General features: G+C 38.2%; 1 protein-coding gene across 4 annotated transcripts in view; it reads left to right on the top strand.

Annotated features, from left to right (window-relative positions):
- Positions 1-24,310, top strand: part of FRMD5 (FERM domain containing 5) — a 359,815-nt gene that overhangs the window by 263,719 nt on the left and 71,786 nt on the right. The gene's annotated exons all lie outside the window — the stretch shown is intronic.

Below are 24,310 nucleotides of genomic sequence, written 5' to 3'. Positions count from 1 at the left end.
GGTGAATGTAGGTGGAAGTACTCTAGATAGTCTTTTACAGAAGAGGTGGCATAGGCTCTCAGAAGTATAAAATCAAATATTTTTTCAGGCAGGAAATTTGTTCATTTCTAGCAATTTTTTGCTCTTTTTTTTTTTGCTCTTTTCCTCTTGTTTATCTTGCTATCAGCAAAAAAAAAACCCAAAAACTCAACATTTAAAAAAACCAATCTTCTTTTCTTCTCTTTCCCTTTTAACTTTTTCCAGGAGCTTTCTCTCCTAAAAGGAAGGTATCCCTATTTTTACTATTATTCTCCTGGTCATTCAAGGTTTTGAACCTGAATCATATTGAATTCTTTCTTCTCCTTCATCCCACACAAAAATTCTTCCTTATAGTTTCTTTTCACATCCAGCCATTCCCTCTCACTTTAACTGATGACACCCCAGTTTAAGACTTCATCTCATTCCCAACAAGAACCTCTGAACTAGATTCCCTAATTACTTTCTCCCTACTGGGTCTCTCTATTATACCCTGCAATGTTACTGCTAGATTGATCTTCCTGGAAAGCTGCTTTTATCTTGTCATTCCCTCATTGAAAACCTTCAGTGGCTTCTTATTGCTTCCAGGATAAATGCCAGACTCTTCCTTGCATTCGAAACCTTCCACAGTCTGACCCCAACCTACCTTTCCACCCTTTGTCTGGTTAAGAAAATTGGTAGAAACCTCAAAGGGAAAGGACATAGCATTCTGTGGGTTGGCAAATGAGACGTATAAATGAGTAAGATTTCCCCAGTATAAATGTTAGTTCCGTAAGAAATATCCATTAGGTTACAAGATTTTTGTTTTTCTTTTTCAGTAGGGATGAGGGGAGGTGGGAAGAAGAAAAAATCAATATGTATCAATTTTAAAATATTTTTATTTTTAAAATTCAGTACCCATTTAACAATTAGTCTTGAAGTAACAAGGTTAATTTTTACTTAGTTAAGCTTAATTTGAGCAAAGAAAAAGAAACTTGGAGTGAATTAACTTTTAAGTTCAATTCCTATTTGGGTAGAGGGGAACCTGGGCCTGGGATTTCATCAGTATTTTGATATTTTTCAGTCATGTCAAACCCCATTTTGATTTGGATTTCTTTTGGGGGGGGAAGGGAGAAGATACTGGAGTGGCTTTCCATTTCCTTCTCCATCTTATTTTATAGATGAGGAAACTGAGGCAAACAGGGTTAAGTGCCTGGTCCAGGGTCACATAGTTAGGAAGTGTCTGAGGGCAGATTTGAAGAAATAGGAAGAAAAGTCTTCCTAACTTCATTCTCAGCACTCTATCCACTGTGTCCTAGCTGCCCATTTATCAGTATAGGAAACTCCAAGTATGGAAACCTCACTGATGCAGGTCAAAAAACTGATCTGCAGGGGCAGCAAGGTGGCTTGGTGGATAGAGCACCGGCCCTGAAGTCAGGAGGACCTGAGTTCAAATGCGGCCTCAGACCAAACACTTGACACTTACTAGCTGTGTGACCCTGGGCAAGTCACTTAACCCCAATTGCCTTTAAAAAAAAAATACCTGATCTGCAGCTTATAGTCTTAGAGAAGTTCTGGGGGCCACAAAGGCAGTTGACTTGCCCAGAGTCACTCTGCTAGGTATGTGTCCAGGGTGGAGTTTGAACTAAGGGCCTTCTGACAGCAAAGCCAACCTTCTCTCTATTACTTCATCAGGGTGGAGCTAAGACAAAAGCAAGGAAATCATTATAACCAGGCTTTCTGTTGGCAAAGTGAATAAACTGAAAATTTTTTATTTTTTATGTTTTTCTGGTGAATGTAGGTGGAAGTACTCTAGACAGTCTTTTACAGAACAGGTGGCATAGGCTCTCAAAAGTGTAAAATCAAATATTTTTTCAGGCAGGAAATTTGTTCATTTCTAGCAATTTTTTACTTCATAATGCCTTTCAGTTTTCTTTATCAATAGAAATAAAGTCTTGAACTATGTCTAGAACTTGGAACCCCAAACTGTGGAACCCCATAAAGCCCAAAGGGGGGCTTTATGTCTGTCTGAGCATACATCCAGACTCCTGTACACACATCCCACTAAGAAACAGCTCTATGCCATAGCATGTGATCTCTCAGTCTCAATAAGTCCACCATCAGCGTAAGGATTGTTAGCTATCTAAAAGATTCTACAGGCCCCTCCAAAACACAAACTTGAATTTTAAAAAAAAATTAAAGATTATCAAACATGTACTCTAATGAGAGCAACATACTTTTTTGGTGACTCATATAATCTCCATGACAGATTCCAGAGATAAAACCTGCCAAGTAGCTTATTTTTCCAAGAAAGTTGGTCTACATGGTGTCCTTTTAATTTAAGGAAGAAATGATATAGGATGCAGTCCACATTTTCTGCCTGTTTGCTGGTTCACAAAGGAAGATTTAGGGGCGCTGCATCACAAGAGGCAAATCTACTTCAACTCTGAGTGTCTCCTGAACTAAATCTGCTGTTGCTAAGCTGAAAACTTCTATTTCTTTCTTGTTCTTTATGCTTTTCAGACACAAAAATGTATTTGAGATGCAATTTCTCTTCATCACCAGCAGGCACCATTACTATTTACAACTAAAAATTTAACTCAAAATTCATCACCATCGTCATCAGCATTATTATCCGCATACTTAACTATGGGCCAGGCACCTTACTAAGCACTGAGGGTACAAATAAAAGCAAAAGCACATATCCCTGTCCCCAAAGACCTCCCATTCTAATGGTATAGAAAACATGCAAACAACTCTGTCCATATAATGGAAGAGGGAATATAGAAACCATAACCATCCTTAGCTTCCACCTCTTTGCCCACTCTCCCTTTCCCTTTATACTAGACCTAAGTCATATTTCATGGTGATTTGGGATGAGCTAGAGAGGTATTCACTGCCAGCAATCTGCTGGAGAAGACAGGAGGGGATAACACTTGCTACCAAAATGGGTACTTTGGTCAGTCAATCAGCATTTGATGATGAATATGTTTCAGGCACTTTATTAGATGGTAGAAATGCAGAGACAAAAATAAGACAATCCCTATTCTCAAGGACCTTCCTTTCTATTGCATGAGACAGCATGGCTATTTATAAATATATACAGTGTAAATAAAATTTTAAAAATAAAATTAAAATAAAAAATAAAATAGGAAGTACTTTAGGAAGGGAAAGTATGAGCAGATGGGGAGATCAAGAAAGGCACTTGACCTGAATCCAGAAGGAAATAAGGGCTTCTAATTGGCAGAAATTGGGATACTCTCATTTTAGGAGAAAGAGCTGCCTGTTTATGTAGGAAGAGGGAGATAAGGAAAGGATTTTTTTTAGAAATGTTAAATATTCTGTTTTGCATGATTGAACATATATAACCTCTATCAAATTGCTTACCATCTCAGGGAGGGGGGAAGAGAGGCAGGGAGGGAGAGAATTTGGAAATCAAAATGATTTTTTAAAAAGAATATTAAAACATTGCTTTTACATATAATTAGGGAAAAATAAAATATTATTAAAGAAATGTTTAATATTTTTGGTGATAGCAAGATAAACATGAGGTGAGGGTAATGTCTGTGTTCTAGGCATGGGGAACTGTGGCCAAAGTAGAACCCTGCCTTGAGACCCTGCAGGGATACAAAAAAGGAGTAAAACTCAGGGAAGAATTTGGAGTAAGTAAAAGGAATCAGATATCCAAACCATCCATGAGACAGGACTGGACAGCTCCTCATTGTAAACAAAACGAAAAGTGAGAAAAAGAGTTTACTAGGTTGAAATACAACAGGATTGTTGAATGCAGAGTATAACTTCCATTATAATTTTTCTCTTTTTAATTACCCCCTCAACAAAAGTGATGTCTGCTGTTGCAGCTCTATTTTGTGAGGCTCCTTGGCACTCAGACCCCTTGGGAACTGAGCAGTGGGTTGGAGTAAGAAGACCTGAGTACAGATATGGGTTCTGCCACTTACTACCCACCTGTGTGACTCACTTAACCTTTCAGGCAGCAATAATTAGATCATAACATACTATTGATTTTTTTTTACCCTGATCTGCTTTTTAAGGAAAAAGACAGGTTGGGGTAAATGTTTTTCTGGCAAACAAATCTTTATATGCTTGATTTTTTTGTTTAGAGTAGAAAGTAAGCACAATTTCTCCAGGTAACATCATCAATGATCAAATACATCATCAGCTTTAAAACTAAGGGGCTGAATAGATTAGTGGTGTCGAATTTAAGTAGAAATGGATCCCTATGGGTTGCATAGTGACATAGAAAATCAAATATTAACAATTATCTATGTTGTATTTTATTTTGTTAAACATTCTCCAGTTACACTTTAATCTGATTGGGGGCTCTCAAAATGCAAGGACTAGCAAGTTTGTCATCTGAGGACTGCATGAGCACTTAGAGAGCTTCTAGGTCCAAATCTATGATATGATACATGTCACATTCTTTTGGCAACTAGCAGCTCTGGGAACTTAGGCTTTCTTTTTGCTTTTAATTTTTTTCTTTAATCTTTCAAAAGTTTCCACACAGTGGCAATGGTAGGTAGATGGATTGGTAGTAAGATGGAGAGAAAAAGAAAAATGGAAATATAGTATTTTATTTTTCCCCAATTACATGTCAAACAATTTTTAACTTTTTGAAGTTTTGAATTCCATCTCCCTCCCCTCCCTTTCCCCCTGAGATGGTAAGCAATGTGATATAGGTTATACATGTACAATCATATAAAATATTTCCATATTAATCATTTCATACAAGAAGACTCCAAAAAAAATAAGAATGAAAGAAAGAAAGTGAAAAATAGCATGCTTCAGTTTGTATTCAGAGAGAATCAGTTTTTTCTCTGGAGGCTGATAGCATGCTTCATCATGAGTTCTTTGGGACTGTCTTGCAAATGGCTTGACAAATGATTTTACATTTTAAAAAGCCATCTGTACGAGTACGTGACTTTTTTTATTGAAGGGTGGAACAAATTAAGGGTCTTGGCTCATTAGCATGTAATACAAACTTGTTTAGAAATCTTATTTTATGTTTCTTTTTTTTCTATTTAATAGTATTTTTCCCAATTATATGTAAAGATAGTTTTCAACATTCATTTCTGTAAGACTTTGAGTTCGAAATTTTTCTCTCTCCCTCCTCTCCCTCCCCCCTCTCCAAGACAGCAAGCAATCTGATATAGATTATACATATACAGTCATGTTAAACATATTTATACATTATGTGTGTTGTAAAAAAAAAAGAATCAAAACAAAAGGGAAACCACAAAAAGAAAAACAAAAACAAAAGTCAAATAGCATGCTTTGATCTGCATTCAGGCTCCATAGTTCTCTCTCAGGGTGTAGATAGCATTTTCCATCATGAGTGTTTTGGAATTGTCTTGGATCATTGTATTGCTGAGAAGAGCTAAGCTGATCATCATACAATATTGCTGTTACTGTGTACAACATTCTACTGGTTCTGCTCACTTCACTTTGCATCAATTCATGTAAGTCTTTCAAGCAAATCGTCCTGCTTGTCATTTCTTATAGTATAATAATAGTCCATCACAATCATATACCACAGCTTGTTTAGCCATTCCCCAGTCGATGGGCATGCTCTTGATTTCTAACTCTTAGCCACCACGAAAAGAACTGCTATAAACATTTTTGTGCAAATAGGTCCTTTTTGGGGATGTCTTTGTGATATAGACTTAGCAGTGGTATTGCTGAATCAAAGGGTATGCACAGTTTTATAGCCCTCTGAGCATAGCTCCAAATTGCTCTTCAGAATGGTTAGATCGGTTTACAACTCCACCAACAGTGCATTAATGTCCCAGTTTTCCCACATTTCCAACATTTATCATTTTCCTTTTTTGTCATGTTTGCCAATCTGATAGGTGTGAGGTGATACCGAGTTATTTTTATTTGAATTTCTCTAATCATTAGTGATTTAGGGCATTAATAAATCTGAATTGATTGATGATGATCCGGCCCTCTAAACTTATAATGGGACATCCAATAAAATATATACTCCTCATAGAGAATGTAAGCTCATTGAGGGGCAGATACCATCTCATTTTTGTCTTTGGATTCCCAGTGGTTAGAAGAGTACATCTCCTTTATGCCTTCAATACTCTTCCTCTATTTGGGCTAGGAAGCCAGATATAAAGTATCTTTCCAGGATGTGGAAAGATGATAAGTTAATAGAATAGAAACAAAACTTGGAAAAAATGTAATGGATTCTGTGTCTGTCTTTCTATCTGTTTGACTGTGTTGACTGTATGGGTCTGTGCCTTAGCAGCTTCTGCAGGGACTCTGCAGTAAAAAATCAATAGATGGGTTTGTGGTAGGAAGGATGTGGCTGGTATCCAATACTGTCTTGTAATTCTTCATTGAATTGGGACTCTGGAATGTGCCAAGTACACTAGGCACTGCAGCCAGATAAGGGCAATATTTTAGAGACTGACAGAGCATTAGAAGAATTATCCAAGGAAAAAGCAAGTCCCCATAGATTGATGAAACTTGCTGATATAGGGCCTTTGTGAGGTGTTTCTAGTGGGATTTTTTGTGTTTGTTTTTAAAGAAAAGACTCCAGGTGCTATTTTAATTAGGCCAACCATGGAAACCTTTTCCAGATTCTATTTCCTCTTTCATCGAAAAATGAGGAATTTGGATATGAGATCCCATCCACTTATTCACTAAGCAAATGCCTTGGCTCCTTGCAGTGGTCAAATATGACCATTCAGCCAGTGGGTAATGTGCAAGGACCTTAAATTCAGATGGAGAGGCTATCCTGAAACCAGGAATGAGCTTTTCTTTCCTGGGGTGACTGTTAGGCCATAGGTTATGCTTTTGCTGAACTGCATTACAGATCTGTTTTTCTGGGATCCATATAGAAATCTCCCTAGTAATGGTTTAATTGAAAGACTGTAGAATAAGACCAGGCTTCATTTTCCATTGGCTACTTGTATAATCTCAGACTCAAAGAAAGTTACTAATTCTCATATTGTATACTGCACAGCACTGTGAGGATCCAGTGAGATAATGTATGTAAAACTCTTGATAACCACTCAGCATTATGAAATGTAAATTATTATTCTCATTCTTATCTCCACTTAAGCTTGCCCTGTCTTGTTCCTGTGTTCCTTGGATAGGTTTAAAAGTCAGATCAGGGGCAGGTAGGTGGCGCGATGGATAGAGCACCGGCCATGAAGAAAGGATGACCTGAGTTCATATCTGGCCTCAGACCAAACACTTGACACTTACTAGCTTGGGGTCACTTAACCCCAATTGCCAAAAAAAAAAAAGTCAGCTGATCACATGTAATATGATGGTACACCAGAGGTCAACTTTGGGATGGATTTCCAGTGGTCTGGATAAATTCTCTTAAGCTGGGCTAGGACAGAGTTCCCAACCATTGCTCTGTCTCCATGCCTCTATTTTCCTCTCTGTGAAATGGAGAATAATTCTTCTCCCTGCCACTTTCATAAGGTGTTGCAGGAAAGAACAGATTTGAAGAGCTCTTTGATCAATGGTTAGTCTATCCATGGTCATTTGACTGGAAATATTCTTTCTATATATTTACTGAGCACCTGTTGTACGCTAGGCACTCTAGGGCATACATACATAAAGAAATATGATAGTCTCTGCTTTTATTTTTTCTCTATGACACAACATAAACAATAAATATAATAGTTTAATAATATAAATCAATAATATGAAAGATAGATAGATGATTGATTAAAAGATAAAGGATTTATTAAATGCTTATTATGTGCCAGGCAATGTGGTAAGCACTGGGGAAATAAAAATAAGAAAGCAAGAGAGTCCCTGCTCTCAAGAAAGCCTACATTCTTGACAGGGGAAGGCAAAACATAAAGGGGGACTAAAAAGCAAAGAGGGGGGACAGTACCTGGGGTATGGGGTTGGCAGGAGGCCAGTGTAGAGATAGAACAGCTGGATTTGAGGCAGAAAAGTGAGAGTAGCGCGGCTCGACCCTCTCGTGATATGGAAGTTCCAGTTGGAGACTCATCAGTCATTGAGTTGGCCTCAGGGTAAGTAAAGTCACGATGTCAGGGGAGGGGAGAGGGCAGGCAGCTGTTGTAGAAGTGAACCAGAAGGGGAGAGTGAGAGCAGTTGTGGTGAGCTTTCTTATGATATGAGGTTCCAGGCATGGACTCACCAATCATAATCAGAGCCTGGAGGACAGGAAGAGAGAAGGCGGATGATATCAAATAGCTCTGAGATGAAAAGGGAAGAAAAGGGAGCTTACTTCAGATGGCCTCAGTTTTCTACATAAAGTTCTCAGCTGAGAGGAAATGGGAAGGGAGAGATGTGGGAGGCTGGAGGAAAGAAGAGATTTGGCATATAGCTTCTGTAGGCGTTGACATAGGGATCAATTAGAGAGATATAAAAGCACTTTCTGGGCCCAGTTAAAGGTGGATGACATGATCAGAGGAGACCATGCAAATTGAACTAATAAGAAAAATATTATCAAAGTTTCTTAGTTTCCCTCAAAATGGACCACATGCACATGGTTGACAATCTTTTCTCTTTTAGCAAGTAAATTTTAATCACTTAATCCTCATTCATCTGAATTTGGGGGGAAATTGGTTATTTCATTTTGTTTTATTTAGGCTTCACAGAAGTCATTTTGAGCAGTTATGATTCATCAAGGAGAGAAAAAATCAGAAGTGCGCTTTTAGTTGCAGCATGAGGGATACGGATTATAGATAAGAAAAAAAGCTAACAGGGTAAATAGTTAGACTCTGAGAATGGGTTGCCCGAGGATATCATGGAATTTTTCTTCCCTAGAGATTGTCTGTGCTTTTTGAGAGGATAAACTGCCAAAGTCTCTTTAGCCTGAAATTCTATTATTTAAGATGTAACAGTTCTAAAATGTCTGAGTTTCAAGTCTCACCTCTTTTGATTATCTAAGAGTTAGTTGGCTGTCCAAGCTGTGAATGATCCATGTCCTCCTCATGTACTGATTACACATATGGGTCATTCCCCAGTTATTCAGCACCACCACCAAAAAGTAACAAAAGGAAGAATAATCCTAAAATCAGGACTCATTTTAGTGGCAAAAGGACATTCTCAGTGATCTGCTGATGGGTCTTCTCACTGAGGAGCTTAATGCGACAGATACTTTTACCCTGACCCTCCCCATGACTAAGGGTAAAGTGGGGTAGGAAGTTTTTACACCTCCAAATAATTCAATTTGAGAGAACCACTACCAATTCAAACCAATTAAGATTTACAGAACATCTACAGGGTACAAGATACTCTTCTAGGCACTGGAGATACAAAGCTAAAATGAAAAACAATGTCTATCCTGACGTATACATATATCAATACTAAGTGTATTGACTTATAAGAAAATACCCTTGTAGTTAAGTCTACTATGCCTGTAAGCACCATATGATCTAATAGGATTCCTCTGTTTCTTACAATGAAATGTCAAATATCCAGACTCATTGTAGGATAATGGTTTTTCCCATCTGTAGTTTTAACCATCTGTATCTCTCAGGGATATTAGAGGCACTTTCTAGATTTGGCTAAGTTCTGTTTAGTACTGTGCATACCTTTTCACTCAGCAATGGCACTAGGCCTAGGCCTGTACCCCAAAGAGAACAAAAAAGAGGAAAATATGTACAAAAATATTTACAGCGGCTCTTTTTGTAGTGGCATAGAACTGGAAATTAAAGTGTGCTTATCAACTGGGGAATGGCTGAACGAATCATGATATGTGAATGTAATAAAAAAGGACAATTTGAAAGAAACCTGGGAAGATTTCATGAAATGATATGGAATGCAGAACTGAAGAACCAGGAGAACAATCTGTACAATAATAACAATATTTTAAAGACAAACAACTTTGAAAGACTTAAAAACAGTACAATGAATCAGTATAATAACCAACCACAATTCCAGAGAACTAATGATGATTAGTGCCACTCACCTCCTAGCAAAGAGAAGATGTACTCAAGATGCAAAATGAACCATATATTTTTGGATGTGGCCAATGTGGGGATTTGTCCATGCTTTGTACAAGGATTTTCTTTTTCTGTTTTCCATGATGATGCATGGAAGTTAGGAGGAAGAGAAAATAAATGCTTATTAATTTAAAGAATAAAGTTTTTAAAAAGATTCCTTTTAGTTATTTCATGTTTACTTTAAACTTACTTATTATAGGAAAATCATTCTTCTAATACTGTTCAAAAGAGTTCAGATAGCAGTCCTATGACAAGCTGCTATCCTGCTATTACTCTTTTATGTCTGATGGTCTATAGGCTTTTGCATAGGTATTTAAAATAACTGCTTTTTGTCATTGAATAAAAATATTAGGATGTGAGTTCCACTAATGAAAATTCACTAAAAACATCCCTAGCACAACTCCAATAGCGGCCAAGAAAATGGAAATGATGTGTATTTTTTCCTATTCTCACGTAATTTTGATTTCTTTTGCTAGAAATTTTGAAAGTTTTTCATTTCATACAGCTTGGAGATTATGGGTATTTGGTCCAGTGATGTCTTTTAAAAATGTTGTTCTTAAGTGTTTATGGATCAATGCTACATCCAGGTACTATGTGGACAACACTTCTGTGTGTGATGATGCCCAGTTCCAATTCAGCTTACTGCTTGAGTTCTTAAGGGATACTTTGAGGTCTGTCTCTGTAACATGGGAATTTGTTGTCTGTTATTGCATGAAAGATAATGAACTTTTGTTCTATAACTCTAGCCATCTAAGTCATGTCTTTCTAGATATTGGGTAAATGCTGCTTTTTTACAGCTTCCTGTGATGTATGGTACCATTTCTATAATTTCTTTATATATAACCTGCTTTGATCACCAAGTCCAAGCTCCTTAATGTTAATCCTGCTGTAATTTCTGGTGGCATTGACTTGAATTGCCATCATAAACTCCTCTGTTTCCATAAACAAATTTTCGTAATATATTTGCATCCATTCATTTAATACTTCTTGGTCAACATACTGTTGACCAGTGTTGCAAAAGGAGGGCCCTTTGACTATATTCTTGGGTCTTAGCCATTGAATACTCTCCATCAAACAGTAAAGCACTCTCAATTACATTCAACAAATCGAATGTTGTGTACCTGTTATCAGCTCAGTGAAATAGTGTCTGCTTCTTTCAAAAGTATTTCTGTAGGTTTTTTGACCTGTTTTTCTTGTGCTCTGAGAATGTTTATCCATCCTCTTCCTCCTTTTTGGTGATGAAGTATTAATGTCTCTACAGCAGCCTTAATGAGATGAGCCCTGTGTTTCATTGTTATTGTACGAGTTCTTGTTTTGTTTCCAGCCATTCACAGGGCTGACCACACTGCTGATCAGCACAGAAGCTCTGAACTGCTCTATTTCTGACTGGCACTGATTTTCCCTCTCCTTAGGTAGCTTGATGGCCTCCTTCTCCTGGGGGCCCACCATTTTAGTGCTGGACTTAGTCAAACATCCAGTTGGCTTTCACATTTCGGAACTCGGGAGCTGAAGTAATCCACCAGTCCCAGCTTTAGCTTCTCTGGTAGCAAGGATTACAGGCATGTACCACCATGCTCAGCATACTGAATTCTACTTAGGAGATATAGTAAAGGGTTTAAGTCTAAGTAAAACCATAAGGGGCTTAAACCTTCTCCCTGAAATATGCCACATTTTGTCAGTTGTTGTTTATTGTGTTGTTGTTGAAAAAATAGCATCAGGTGTCCTAAGACAATAAACATTCAACTTGCAATGTTACCCCAAGTATTTTCTTTCTTCTATAAATAGATTGTGCACTCTATGTTCTTTTATTTGGATATTTAGAATTATCAGGACCCAAAGATGCTTAGAGTACTATGTTTTGAACCACTGAAGTCGATTAATGAAGAAGTTTAGTTCTTCTACTACTCAGAAGATGCTGGGGCCTATAAAAATGCCTTCAGAAATGAAAGGTAGAATGTGTAAATCAGGAGAAGAATGTTCCTTCTGGTAACATTTGCCTTATATGCTAAACACCACATCCAAGAGCAAATTGTGCCAACAAGTGGGTGATTGTGATGGGGTTGAAATAATAACTCTAACATGTTGATACTCCTAGAGCTTTCCCCCAAGAAGTAGTGACCAGTGCAGTTTGTCTAAGAGTGTCATTGGAACAGGGAACAGTGTTGAAGCATGTCTTGCTATTTGGGGAAATGCAGTCTACCTTCTGGATAAACTACAGGCTCACTATTGGGGCCAGCTGCTACTTTGAGAGTCCGGCCTCTAGTTTTTCATTCTGTTTTACTCAGGTAACAAAGCCCAATAACAGTTTTGCAATTTTCTCATACCTAGCCTCCAGATACATCACTTTCTTCCTGGAAATCTCAGTGGACAATCTCAGAATCATGCAGTTTCTTCCTGTCCACTAAGAAGGGAGGCATTAGTAAATAGGGCTCATCCAATGGATATGTGGTCAAACCTTGACTTAGAACTCATTCTTTGGGGATGGCAAGCTGTCAAGAGAGTATCTTGCCACCCCTTCCTGTTTCAGGAAGAAACAACCTGAAATTTTGTGGAAAGAAAAATTGATTCCGCTCTCTCTCGTTAACTGCCTTTCCCTTGTCTCTTCTCTCCAATGGTTAAGTGACCAAGTATGCATGATCTGGGAAAGCCCTGGAACCTTGCAAGTAGGTTTTGAAACTCTTGGGTCTTGGATTTTGAGTTTCCCCTTTACCCTCTCATCAGCTGCTATCTTGATGTGCATTCTTCTGGGAAATCCAAAGAAAAAGTCTGAGGCTACAATTAGCTCCTGTGGCATTAACTCCAGAGAGAAGCAATTATACTTTTTTTATGAGGGATAGCGGCCCTGGGCTAATTTAATGAGACATACTTTGCCAAATGCCTTTTCTCTTCATTCTAATTAATGCCAAAGCACTAAATGGTAGATCATCTTCTAAAATAGAATTCTACTCAATTCTCCTCCCTTCTTCAGCCAGCCCTTTCCTGGGTGGTAGGAGTATATCTGGGAGGAAATTTCTTTGGTTCTAAGGAGCCAAGTAATCCTTTGTCAGAAGCTATGGGCACTTTGATTTTTAGGTTAGCAATATATAGGCCTTTTCTGTCAAGTTAAGGAGTGGACAAGTCTGAAAGTGTCCCTACAAAACATAGACTAGGTGCATGCCCATGGTCTAAGAGCCCCACCATGCAGACGACTTCTTCTTCCTTTTTTTTTCTTTTGGAGGCAATCAGGGTTAAGTGACTTGCCCAGGGTCACAGAGATAGTTAAGTATCCAAGGCTGGATTTGAAATGGGGTCCTCCTGACTCTAGGATCGATGCTTAATCCACTGCTCCACCTACCTGCTCCCTGTGCAGACTTCTTAACTACACAAATGAGCTATCTTCATTAGAACAATAGCCAGGGTTGGCTGTGTGTTCTGATCCAGGGAGGAATTTGATTGTGATCATTAAATGCATTATAATAAAAGAGTATCAGTGGGACTATTTTGTTCTGTTTTAATATTTGCATCCTCATCTGCACCCTGAATTTAATGGGGATTTTAAAAATATTTCTTGAATTGAACTGAGTTATTGGACTCCTTATTCTAAGTGAAAATAAGCTGACCCATTAGACTGTGAGCTCCTTGAGGACAGGGACTGGTGTGTGTGTGTGTGTGTGTGTGTGTGTGTGCGCGCGTGTTTTGTTGTGTTTTGTTTTGTTTTGCCTTTCTTTGCATCCCCAGTGCTTAGCACAGTGCCTGGAACATAATTGGTGTTTAATAAATGCTTGTCAACTTGATTTTACTGTTATAAAAATATCTGAGATTTCCCCTAAGTCTTTTGTATCTTCTCTTCTGAGATATCGTGAGACAATCCCTCATTGACCTCAAAACTGTCACTTCCAGCATGGACCTCTTCTTCTGTGTACTCTTGCTCTAGTCTGGTTACTCTTCCCATCTGTTTTTTGTTTGTTTGTTGTTTTTGTCTTTTAATGCTATTTCTATCACCTCATTCAGTACCTCAGGGAGTGTGATGTTAGGTAAAAATGTAGCGGCTGCATTTTTATTGACGGAGAAATGATTTGTTATAAGAGTCTTTACAGACCATTTTCTTTATTCACCTGTCTGTTGTCCCAGTTTCATTCTTAAATGCCCACAGGATGATATGTCTTAGTAGGCATCTCTCTCATCAGGTTTTCTGTTAATTTATTTTTCCTTCCACTACTTCTCATTGTTTTATGATGTGATGCTGCTCTTAATCTCTACTGTTCTTCTTCATAAATGAATTTATATTCTAAACTGATGTGGCCCTTGACTGCCATATTTCTCTACTTGGCAAGGAGATCAAACATTTACAGGCTGAAGCAATTTCTAGGCTCTCCTGTTCACTTCATTATGACAATTGATTTATATTGATTTAACTTCTTTCAGAAATGTCTAGAACTGGTGTTGACATCCATTTCTCAATCCATTTCCATCTTTTTAGCATGAACACCTTATTTATAGAGCTACAGTTGGCATTGTTTTAATTGTACAACTTATATCTTTCTCTTTTTGTATATACTAGTTTTGTATTGCTTTTTATCTTTGCTCCTGTTGTTGCTTCCTTTCCTTTAAAAAATAATCACGGCAGCTAGGTAGCACAGTGGATAGAGCACCAGCCCTGAAGTCAGGAGGACCTGAGTTCAAATCTGGCCTAAGACCAAACACTTGACACTTACTAGCTGTGTGACCCTGGGCAAGTCACTTAACCCCAATTGCCTAAAAAAAAAAATCAGCTGCTTTATGGATAGGAGAAGAGTTCATAACTAAATAAGATATAAACTGTTTATTCTTTTACAACATGACTAATATGGAAATATGTTTTATGTGATTACACATATATAAAATCGCTTACTGTTTTAGGGAGTAGAGAAAGGGAAAGAGAAGATTTGGAACTCAAAATTCTTTTAAATGAATGTTTAAAATGTTTTTACATGTATTTGGAAACAATAAAATACTATTTTTAAAAAACCCATGACATAGAGAGGATCAGAGATGGTAAAATGGACAGTTTTAATTAGATAAAATTAAAAAGTTTTTGTACAAACAAAATCAGCCAAAATGAGAAGAGAAGCAGGTAAATGGGGGGGAAATTACAGCAAATTTTTATGATAAAAATTTCATTTCTAAGATATATAGGTAAATGATTTAAATTTGTAAGAATGAAAGTCATTCCCTGATTAATAAATGGTCAAAGGATAGGAATAGGCAGAAATCAGAGGAAGAAATCCAAGCTATCAAAACCCACATAAAAATGCTCTAAATCGCTAATGGTTATAGACATGCAAATTAAAACAACTCTGAGATTCTACCTCACGCCTCTCACGTTGGCAATAAAGGAATTACAAAAGGAAACAATAAAGGAAAATTTCAAATGCTGGAGGAGCTATGGAAAAACATGTACATTAATGCATTGTTGAGAGAGTTGTGAATTGGTCTATCTATTCTAGAAAGCAATTTTGAACTGTGCCCCCAAAACTATTAAACTGTGCATACTCTTTGACCCATTGATTGCATGAACAGGTCTATATGCCACAGAGATCAAAGATGGGGGGAAAGGACTCCTCTGTACAAAATCTGTGTGTGTATACACACATACACATATATATGCATATATGATACACACACATACATAAGCTCTTTTTGCAGTGTCAAAGAATTAGAAATTAAGGGAGTACTCATCAGTTGGAGAATAGTTAAACAAGTAATGGTATATTAATGTGATGGAATACTTTTGTGCTGTAAGAAACATTGAAGAAAATGGTTTCAGAAAAACCTGGAAAGACTTATATGAACTAATGCAGAGTGAAGTATGTAGAACCAGGAGAATTTCTACAATAACAACAATGTTATGAAGATAAACAACTTTCAAACACTTGGAAACTCTGATCAGCACAATGACCAGCTATGGTTCATGATCAAACATGCTATCCAACTCTAGTTAGAGAGGTGAGGAACTCAGAGTGTAGACTGAGACTGGGGCGGGGGTGGGGGGCACGGTGAGCTATGGCTGATTAGGAAATTTTTCTTTGCTTGACTATACATATTTGTAACAGGGCTTTTGTTATTCTAGCTTTCTCAATGGGGGAAGGAGTAGAATAGGACAAATAAGTAGGAGGGAAAGAAAATGGACTTTAATTGATTGGAAAATTTTGATTTACTTTTTTTAAAAAAAAAAGATCATTTGACTTTTTTTGTGACCCTATTTGGTGCTCAGTGAATCCAGCACTTTGCCATGTATACACCTGAGACTTTTATATAGTCTACATGCCTTTGACCTGTTGTGTCTTACTAATGAACTTTGTATTGAAGTCACTGGGTATATGATATCAGCTGTAGTTATTATCATCTTTATTATTTAACTTTGCGAGTTACAGAGTTTTTTATGGAATTCTCTGTATCTCATCCTCTACAAGAGATAGTGATATTCAAACTGCAGTTATTTTCAGGGTAAAGTTTTGGGTTTGTTTGGTTTTTTGCCAGTGCTCATTATGAGCACTACAATCAATACAAAAATGACCAAGTCTCCCACCCAGTGCTGTTTATTGATATCTTTGAACATACAATTGAAACAGTTCCACCAACTCCTTTATTTGCTTCCCCAGTGAGGACTTGTGAGACATTCTTCTCCTTATCAGCAATGTCCTTTTGTCTTGTTTCATTAGTGGTGAAAATGTCAAGATTTACATGATTCATTTCTTTCATTAGAAGCCCACTCTTGGTCACTGGACAAAGATCTCATATTTGCAGTACAGTAAACTAAATTAATGTTTATAGACAGTCAGAAAAGCATGTGACTCTTAGTACCATCTGTCCGCCTTTCCCCTACTTTGCCACATCGTTGCAGAATCAAATGGGGATCCTGCAAGGCTGAGGACCATTTTGTATTTTTCTTTGGTTCATGGGTTGCCATGGCTGAAGAATTCATCACTAAGTGGCCAGGCTACTGGTGATGAATGACCTTATACTTTGCTTGACTAGTCCTTAGGAAGCCAACATGTTGCTGGGACTCTTAATTGAACTTTTTCTAGCATGGTAGAACCTATTAGATCTTATGTGAAATCTCTGTCATATACAATTGTTAAAGAATATATTAAATTTAATGTGATAGTAACAAAACTACTTTGCTTGTCTGTGCCCCCATCTTAACTTTCTTCTGTTCTTCTCTGTGTATTTTTAATGTTTCAATGATGCTCTTTTCTTTCTTTTCTTCTTCTTTTTTTTTTTTTTGCATCGACACTAACCATAAACCCCCCATCTCAGCAAATAGAAGTCCTCCCTTGTAACAAATAGGTATAGTGAAGCAAAAGAATTCAGCATTGGCCATGTTTGAAAATATATGCCTCATTCTGTCCTCTGGTCCATCACCTTTTGAACAGTGATTTTCCATTCATGTGATGTGTGCAGTTCTTAAGTTCATTCCCCATACAGATACTAAGCTAGCAAAAATATTATGCTTTTTAATGCAAAGGTCTAGGGAATGGTGAATCAGGGAAGGAAGAAAAGGTTACTTTTCTTCTGTGGCAAGTACAGAGTGATCCTCTGTTAAGTTTGATGGCTTTCTGACCCTAGCTTCTAGCCTATTGCAAGAGAAAGAATGACCAGGTTTTCCAAACAAACGATTTGTATCTTTGCCTTTTTTAGAAGGCAGGACAATAAAATAAATTGTCAAACTGCCCCTGTTTGCGTGGAGAATGCAGTTACCCTGAAATGGGGGACGAAGCAATATTTGTCCCTCAACACAGCAATGTTCCCATTTTCATTTGTGTGCGTATAATGTACACATATGCACACACACAGTATAATGAGTGTTTTGTAACAGCCTGGCTGAATTTTCAGTAATCCTGCAGCTGTTATGTGGTTAGTCCACAGAGAAATTCAGCATTGGTTGGAAAAACACAACAAAAACTTACTAAATCAATAGCAAGAAACAATGATGAGTTTTGGATGAGGCATCTTTTATTGTGAAGCAATTCTAAACCTCACCTTGGGAAAGGCAGGGGAAAATGTTTGAAACATAAGTGATCGGCTTATCCTCAAACTGGGTTTGATTTTTATTCTTCTCTGTAATTGCTTCCAAGTGTAAGGAGTCCACTTAGGAATAAGGAAGCACCAGCTCTTCAGACATTCATCATTATGAATAGGGCAAGCCCTCCTTCTGGCAGCAGACTTGTGAAACGTACAAGAGAATTTAATGTTTCTGCTCAGTGTGTCTGTACTGCCCTTTTTTCTATTCTGGTATTGGCTATTCATGATGATTTAGTTATGGATCATAGGATTATAAATTTAGAGCTAGATAGGACTTCAGAAACCTCATTTTACAGAGGCCTAGGTGGCTCAGTGAATAGAGTGCAGGCCTGAAGTCAGGAAGATTCATCTTCATGAATTCAAATCTGGCCTCAGACACTTACTAGCTGGGTGACCCTGGGCAAATCACTTAATCCTGTTTACCTCAGTTTCCTCATCTGTAAAATGAGCTGGAAAAGGAAATGGAAAACCACTCCAGGATCTCTACCAAGAAAAGCCCAAATGGGGTCACAAAGAGTCAACCTGCTCATGATGACAATCACTTGGACACAATGACCTCCAGTGCCCGAGATGAAATGAGACTCCTTCTCTCTAGTTCTACTTTTCTCTGTATGTAACATTGTATGGCAAGGAGTTAAATCAGTTTTATGACCAGTAATGGCACAACTGCCAGGACACCCTAAGGTACTATAGCTGGCACATGGTGCTATAAGCCAGTTACTTGGCATCCTAAACATTTCCCTGGCTTACCGAGTCTGGTAGCAGAATAGGGTTGTTGGGACAAAAAATGCTGAAGCTGTTGAAGCATTAGTTGGGGTTAATTACTGCAGATGCTAAAATAGGCAGCTTTTCCCTCTGGACACTAATCCTCTCCATACAAGGCCCTACCCCCTCCTTCCAGAACTCTTTCCTGTCCCCATAGAACCCTCCAAGGTGCTCTTGTGCAGGTGGAGAATGTGACTTTCTCCACTCAGGAATGCTGCAGTCATAGCCCGGTATGCTGATGCTTTCTGAGAACATAGAATGGAAGAAACTCCTCGAGTGGTCTGACGTTGACCTTTGGCCGGGGTTCGGTTATCAGCAACTCCAGTACAAATTGTGTTGGTTTACAACTCAGCAAGAAAAAATGTGCTCCAGGGCCAAGAGCTTGGCAGGTGTTCCCTCCCATCAGGGGCCATTTTTCTAGTTAAAAGAGAAAAAAATGGGGAAAAAAATTGACACCAAAATTAGGAAAATATGGGACAATGTGTATATTCTTGGAGCTGCGCTTCTAGCTTTTGTATCCTGAACGTTTTCTCTCCAGCAGACCGCCAAGACTCAGAAAAGCAGTACATGAGTCCAAAGATGGGCCATTTACATAAGAAATGGTTTCATACATCTCTGAGGAGCTCAAATATAGAACACTGTCCAGTAGCTGAATAAATGTGGATCTTCTCGGTGGTGTTAAAGTCCTTTTACACAGCATCTATTCATGAATTTAGTGGGCAAACAGCAACAGCACACCTGTCTTTGGGAGAGAGCTCTTTAGCTGTTAAGCAAAAGAAGGAACTATTTTACCCACAAAGAACTTAAATATAGTGCCAAATAGGGATAGAGATGCAAAATGCTGGCAGGAAATGAGGCCAAGTAATTGAAGACAATTGGTCATTTCTGCTACCAGTGTCACTGGTCCTTCAGATCTTCAGTTTCAGGCCTAGAAGGACACAATTTTCAGGTCCTATCCTGTCTTCATCCATATGCAGAGTTGGGATGAACCTCTTCTGCCCACACATGTTCTGCTTATAGGTCCACAATGACAGAAAAGTCTACAGTGTGCTTACTTTTCCCTGCCCTACTTATTTTCTTCATTCTTTATAAGAGGGATTCTTTTTTTTAAAAAAATAGTATTTTATTTTTTCCCAATTACATGTAAAGACAATTTTACGATAATTTTTTTTTAATTTTGAGTTCCAAATTTTTTCTTTCCCTCTCCCCTCCCTAAAACAGTAAGCACTTTGATATAAATTATACATGTGCAATCATGTAAAACATATGTCTATATTAATCATGTATAATCGGGATTCTTTTGTTTGTTTGTTTGTTTGTTTGTTTTTAGGCAATTGGGGTTAAGTGACTTGCCCAGGGTCACACAGCTAGGAAGTGTCAAGTGTTTGGTCTGAGGTCAGATTTGAACTCAGGTCCTCCTGACTGGAGGGCCGATGCTCTACCCACTGCGCCACCTAGCTGCCCCTATAATAGGGATTCTTAATGTGTCCATGAATTTTTAGAAATTGATAACTGTATGTCAATAGTATTAACTTCTTTTCTAATCCTATGTATTTTATTTTAGGTATCTAAAAACATTATTTTGAGGAGTCCATAGGCTTTACCAGACTGATAAGGGAGGTTCCTGTAACAGAAAAGATTAGAAACCCTGCTCTATAAAGATTTTTAATTTGTAATAGCAGATTAGCCATGGTGTCAAACTCAAATAGAAACAGATCCCTGCAGGCTACGGATCGACTTAGAAAACTACAAATTAAGGCTATCTGTGTTGTACTGTATTTTTATTTATCTAACTAAATATTTCCCAATTCCACTCCTATGAGTTTGATGCCTCTGCTCTATAGGACAATACTCATGCTTATTTAATGTCTTATCACATGGCTTTGAGAACCAGGAAGGACTACTATGATAATGTACTAAAAAGAATCACCAGAAAACTTGAGATTGCATTTGCATTAAAAACCCAAGATTTTGTTTCTTCGTCCTCATAATTGGTACTCTGGTATTGTGACTAAATCCCTCCTAACCTGTCAGTTGAGTTGTGAGTTTCTTCAGTGTAATCAATGGCACTGACATTCAGCACATAATAAGCAGCTTGTGGTCCAGAGGTGACTACAGAAAAGAAAAATGGAAGCATCCTACTCCCGGAGGGGGAAGTCACTAAGCATTTCCCAGCTGTGCCTCCCTGGACTGATTTTTTTTGTTTAGTTGTTTTTCAGTTGTGTCCATCTTTTCATGACCCCTTTTGAGGTTGTCCTGGCAGAGATGCTGGAGTGATTTGCCATTTCCTTTTCCAGCTCATTTAACAGATGAGAAAACTGAGGCAAACTGGGTTAAGTGACTTGCCCAGGGTCATACAGTTAGTAAGTGTATGAGGCCAGATTTGAAGTCAGGAAGATGAGTCTTCCTGACTCAGGGCCCACCACTTTATCCACTGTACCCACTAGCTGCCTCTAAGGGGGAGTGTGGTTATGCATATTAGAAGTGAGAGAATAAAGAATCCTAAAGAGTCACAAGATGGTCAATGAGTTACAAGAAGTTGAGGACCCAACAATATTTAGATAGTGGAACATTTCCCCTAAATATTGCAAGAAAAATGGGATCATCACCACTGTCTTCTTGTATCACTTTATAATGGAATTGTAGATGACTGATTATGTATTCTCAAAGGTGAAGCACAGCCTGTCAATCAGCAAGCGTATATTAAATGCCTTCTATGTGTCAGGCATTGAGCTAGATACTGGGGATACAGATACAAAGAACACAACGATTCCTACTGTCCCTCTGATGGGGAATACAAGTGTGTACATGCAATTATAAAGAGGGTAAATATAACAGTTTGGGACAGCTAGGGGGCGCCATAGTGCACAGAGTGCTTTGCAGACCATATTAGTATATGGTGATTTTGTGCCATATAGATCTTCATTATTGTTGTTGTCATTGTTATTAGTAAGGAACTTGCCCAGGGTCACACACAGTAAGTCAGGTGGGTCCTACCAAGCTATATATGTCTATCATCTGGGAGCCCTAGCTAAGCTAGAAGGGGCTTGCCACCAGGTTGGCTACAGGTGAACTCTAAGAAGTCATGTATGCTGGATTCAAAGTTGTTATTGCCACATTCTCCATAAAGGAAACAACGGATGACTGTTCTTAGCAATCGCCAGGGTGAAAGAAAGTGCCTCTCTTCTGAGAGTGACCCGAATAGACTCTCAGTGACCATATAAACCAGAGCTCACTAGATCAGGAGTCAGTATGTTTCAGAGGCACAAGGACCTGAGCTGGAAATAGAAAATCCAGTAGGGGAAGGGAGGTGACCACTAAGAGAATCAGAGGCAGGGATTTTGTTTGAACCAGGGAGGTCAGAACAGGATCAGCTGGCATGCAACCAAGAGTGTAAGCAATGACTTTTTGTCTAAAGCAATCCTTTCCCCCTTTTCATGGCAGCAAAATGCATTTTTGGCTTCTGTCTGGATCTGTTGGGTCTGTGCGGTCATGACCGCGGTCATCCTGACCCCCAGATAAGGCAGTGAAGTCTATGGGCCGGAGAATATGTCATTCAACAATAGCCCACAGGATGTCTGAGATGCCAGTTTAACCACCCCCTTTTCCAGTTCCACACGTGGGTCCTGTTAAAGAAACATTTTTGCCTTGTGCCTGGCAGCTGATAGGAGCCGTTTTAAATTAGTTGACATAGATCTCAAAAAGGAACTTTAGCCCCTCAGAATTAACTGCAGCAAGTCAAAAAGTATGCTTGCATGGCCAGCATCACACATTCCAAGAAGGGGGAGGAGGGGAGCAATCATCTTGCGAAACTGTTTTCTGAATGTTGAGGTTTCGTTGCTCTCAAGGAGATGGGGATAAGGATTTTGCTGTTGGGGTAAGCACTTAAGTTCTCTGTACTTCGTGATGCCTTTCTTGGTCTCCCCAGCTAGCTGCTAGTAATTCTCCCCTTCCTCAATTAATTTATATTTATTTTGCATATATTTTGTATAGTATATTGCAGCGCTATTGTCAGTTGTGAGCTTGACTCAGATCCAGGGAGACATGAGTTCAAGGTCCATCCTCTGATATATATATCAGATGACCCTGGAAAAGTCACTCTTGACCTCTCCATAAACCTCTCTACTCTAGGCCATTGGTGTCAAACTCAAATAGAAACGGGGACCACTAAATTGTAAATAAGGATCACTAAGGGGTGTATATTGACTTGGTTTTAAAATGTAATATTATTTGTTTTATTATATTTTTATTTGTTTTGTTTTTGTTTTTGTAGGCAGTTGGGTTAAGTGACTTGCCCAGGGTCACACAGCTAGTAAGTGTCAAGTGTTTGGTCTAAGGCTGGATTTGAACTCAGGTACTCCTGATTTCAGGGCCCGTGCTCTATCCACTGTGCCACCTAGCTGCCCCTATTTGTTTTGTTAAATATTTTCCAGTTACATTTTAATCTGGTTACGCATCCCTGCTTTGTTTGACATCTCTGCTCTAACCAACTAAGATGATAAGGTGGAGAAAAGGTGTAGAATGGCATTGGTAAGGATGAAATCACAGGTCTAGTCTTTCCTCTGAGATAACCTCCAATGTACCCTTTATAGATCTGGTATGTACATAGTTATTTGCATATTGCCTTCCCCACTGGAATGTGAATTCCTTGCAGTCAGGAACTATTTTTGCCTTTCTTTGTATCTTTAATACTTAGCACACTGTCTGGTATATATTAAGCATTTAATAAATGCATACTGATCATTTGGCTATCCCAGTTCAGATATTTTTATATACTTGTATGTGTACTTTTCTTCCTTAATAGAATATAAGTTTCTTGAGGCAGGGAATGTTTCATTTCTGTCTTTATGTCCCCAGTGCCTAGTACAATTCTTGGGACATAGAAGGCACTTTGCTTAATAAATCTTTGTTGGTTGATTGATGAATGATATTGAAACATAGCCTTGGCTCCAAGATGAATTTTTTTTTTAATATTAGCTCTTCATTGTGAATTAGCAGGCACTAATTATGTGTAAAGCACTTCACTAGGCATTGTGGGGAGGCACAAAGAAATAATCGATGTCCCTACTCTAGAGGAGACAAAAGTATAGTCTAGTTTGATTGATAAATTTCGACTAACAATAAGTTTGTTATTTACCTATTTTTATTTTACTATTTTTATATTTTTACTGTATTATTTTACTATTATTATTTACCTATTATGTGCCAGGTACTGCTCTAGGAACTGGGAATGCAGAGACAAAAATGAAGTATTCTCTGCAATTAAGGAGCTTATGTTTTGACTGGGGAAAACATATATGCATAAATACAAAGTAATGGGGGGGAGAGGGGAAAAAGCGCTTGTAGCATAGGAATGAATAAGAAGTGGCACTTGAGCTGAACTGAACTTCATTAGCACTGTAATGGTTTGGGGCTCATATAGTTTACATTTCTTTTTAAATTTCTTTTATTTTTTAATTTATGGAATAATACAAGCATTTCCATAACATAGTATAATAATAATTTTTTAAAAAGATGATTGCACATGAAACTGCAAATCTATT

This window comes from Phascolarctos cinereus, unplaced genomic scaffold (genome assembly GCF_003287225.1).
Source record: "Phascolarctos cinereus isolate Bilbo 61053 unplaced genomic scaffold, phaCin_HiC Scaffold_3;HRSCAF=262, whole genome shotgun sequence".
NCBI lineage: Eukaryota > Metazoa > Chordata > Mammalia > Diprotodontia > Phascolarctidae > Phascolarctos > Phascolarctos cinereus.
The sequence above is the reverse complement of the archived record's forward strand: the minus strand, read 5'-3'. Positions and strand labels throughout refer to the sequence as shown.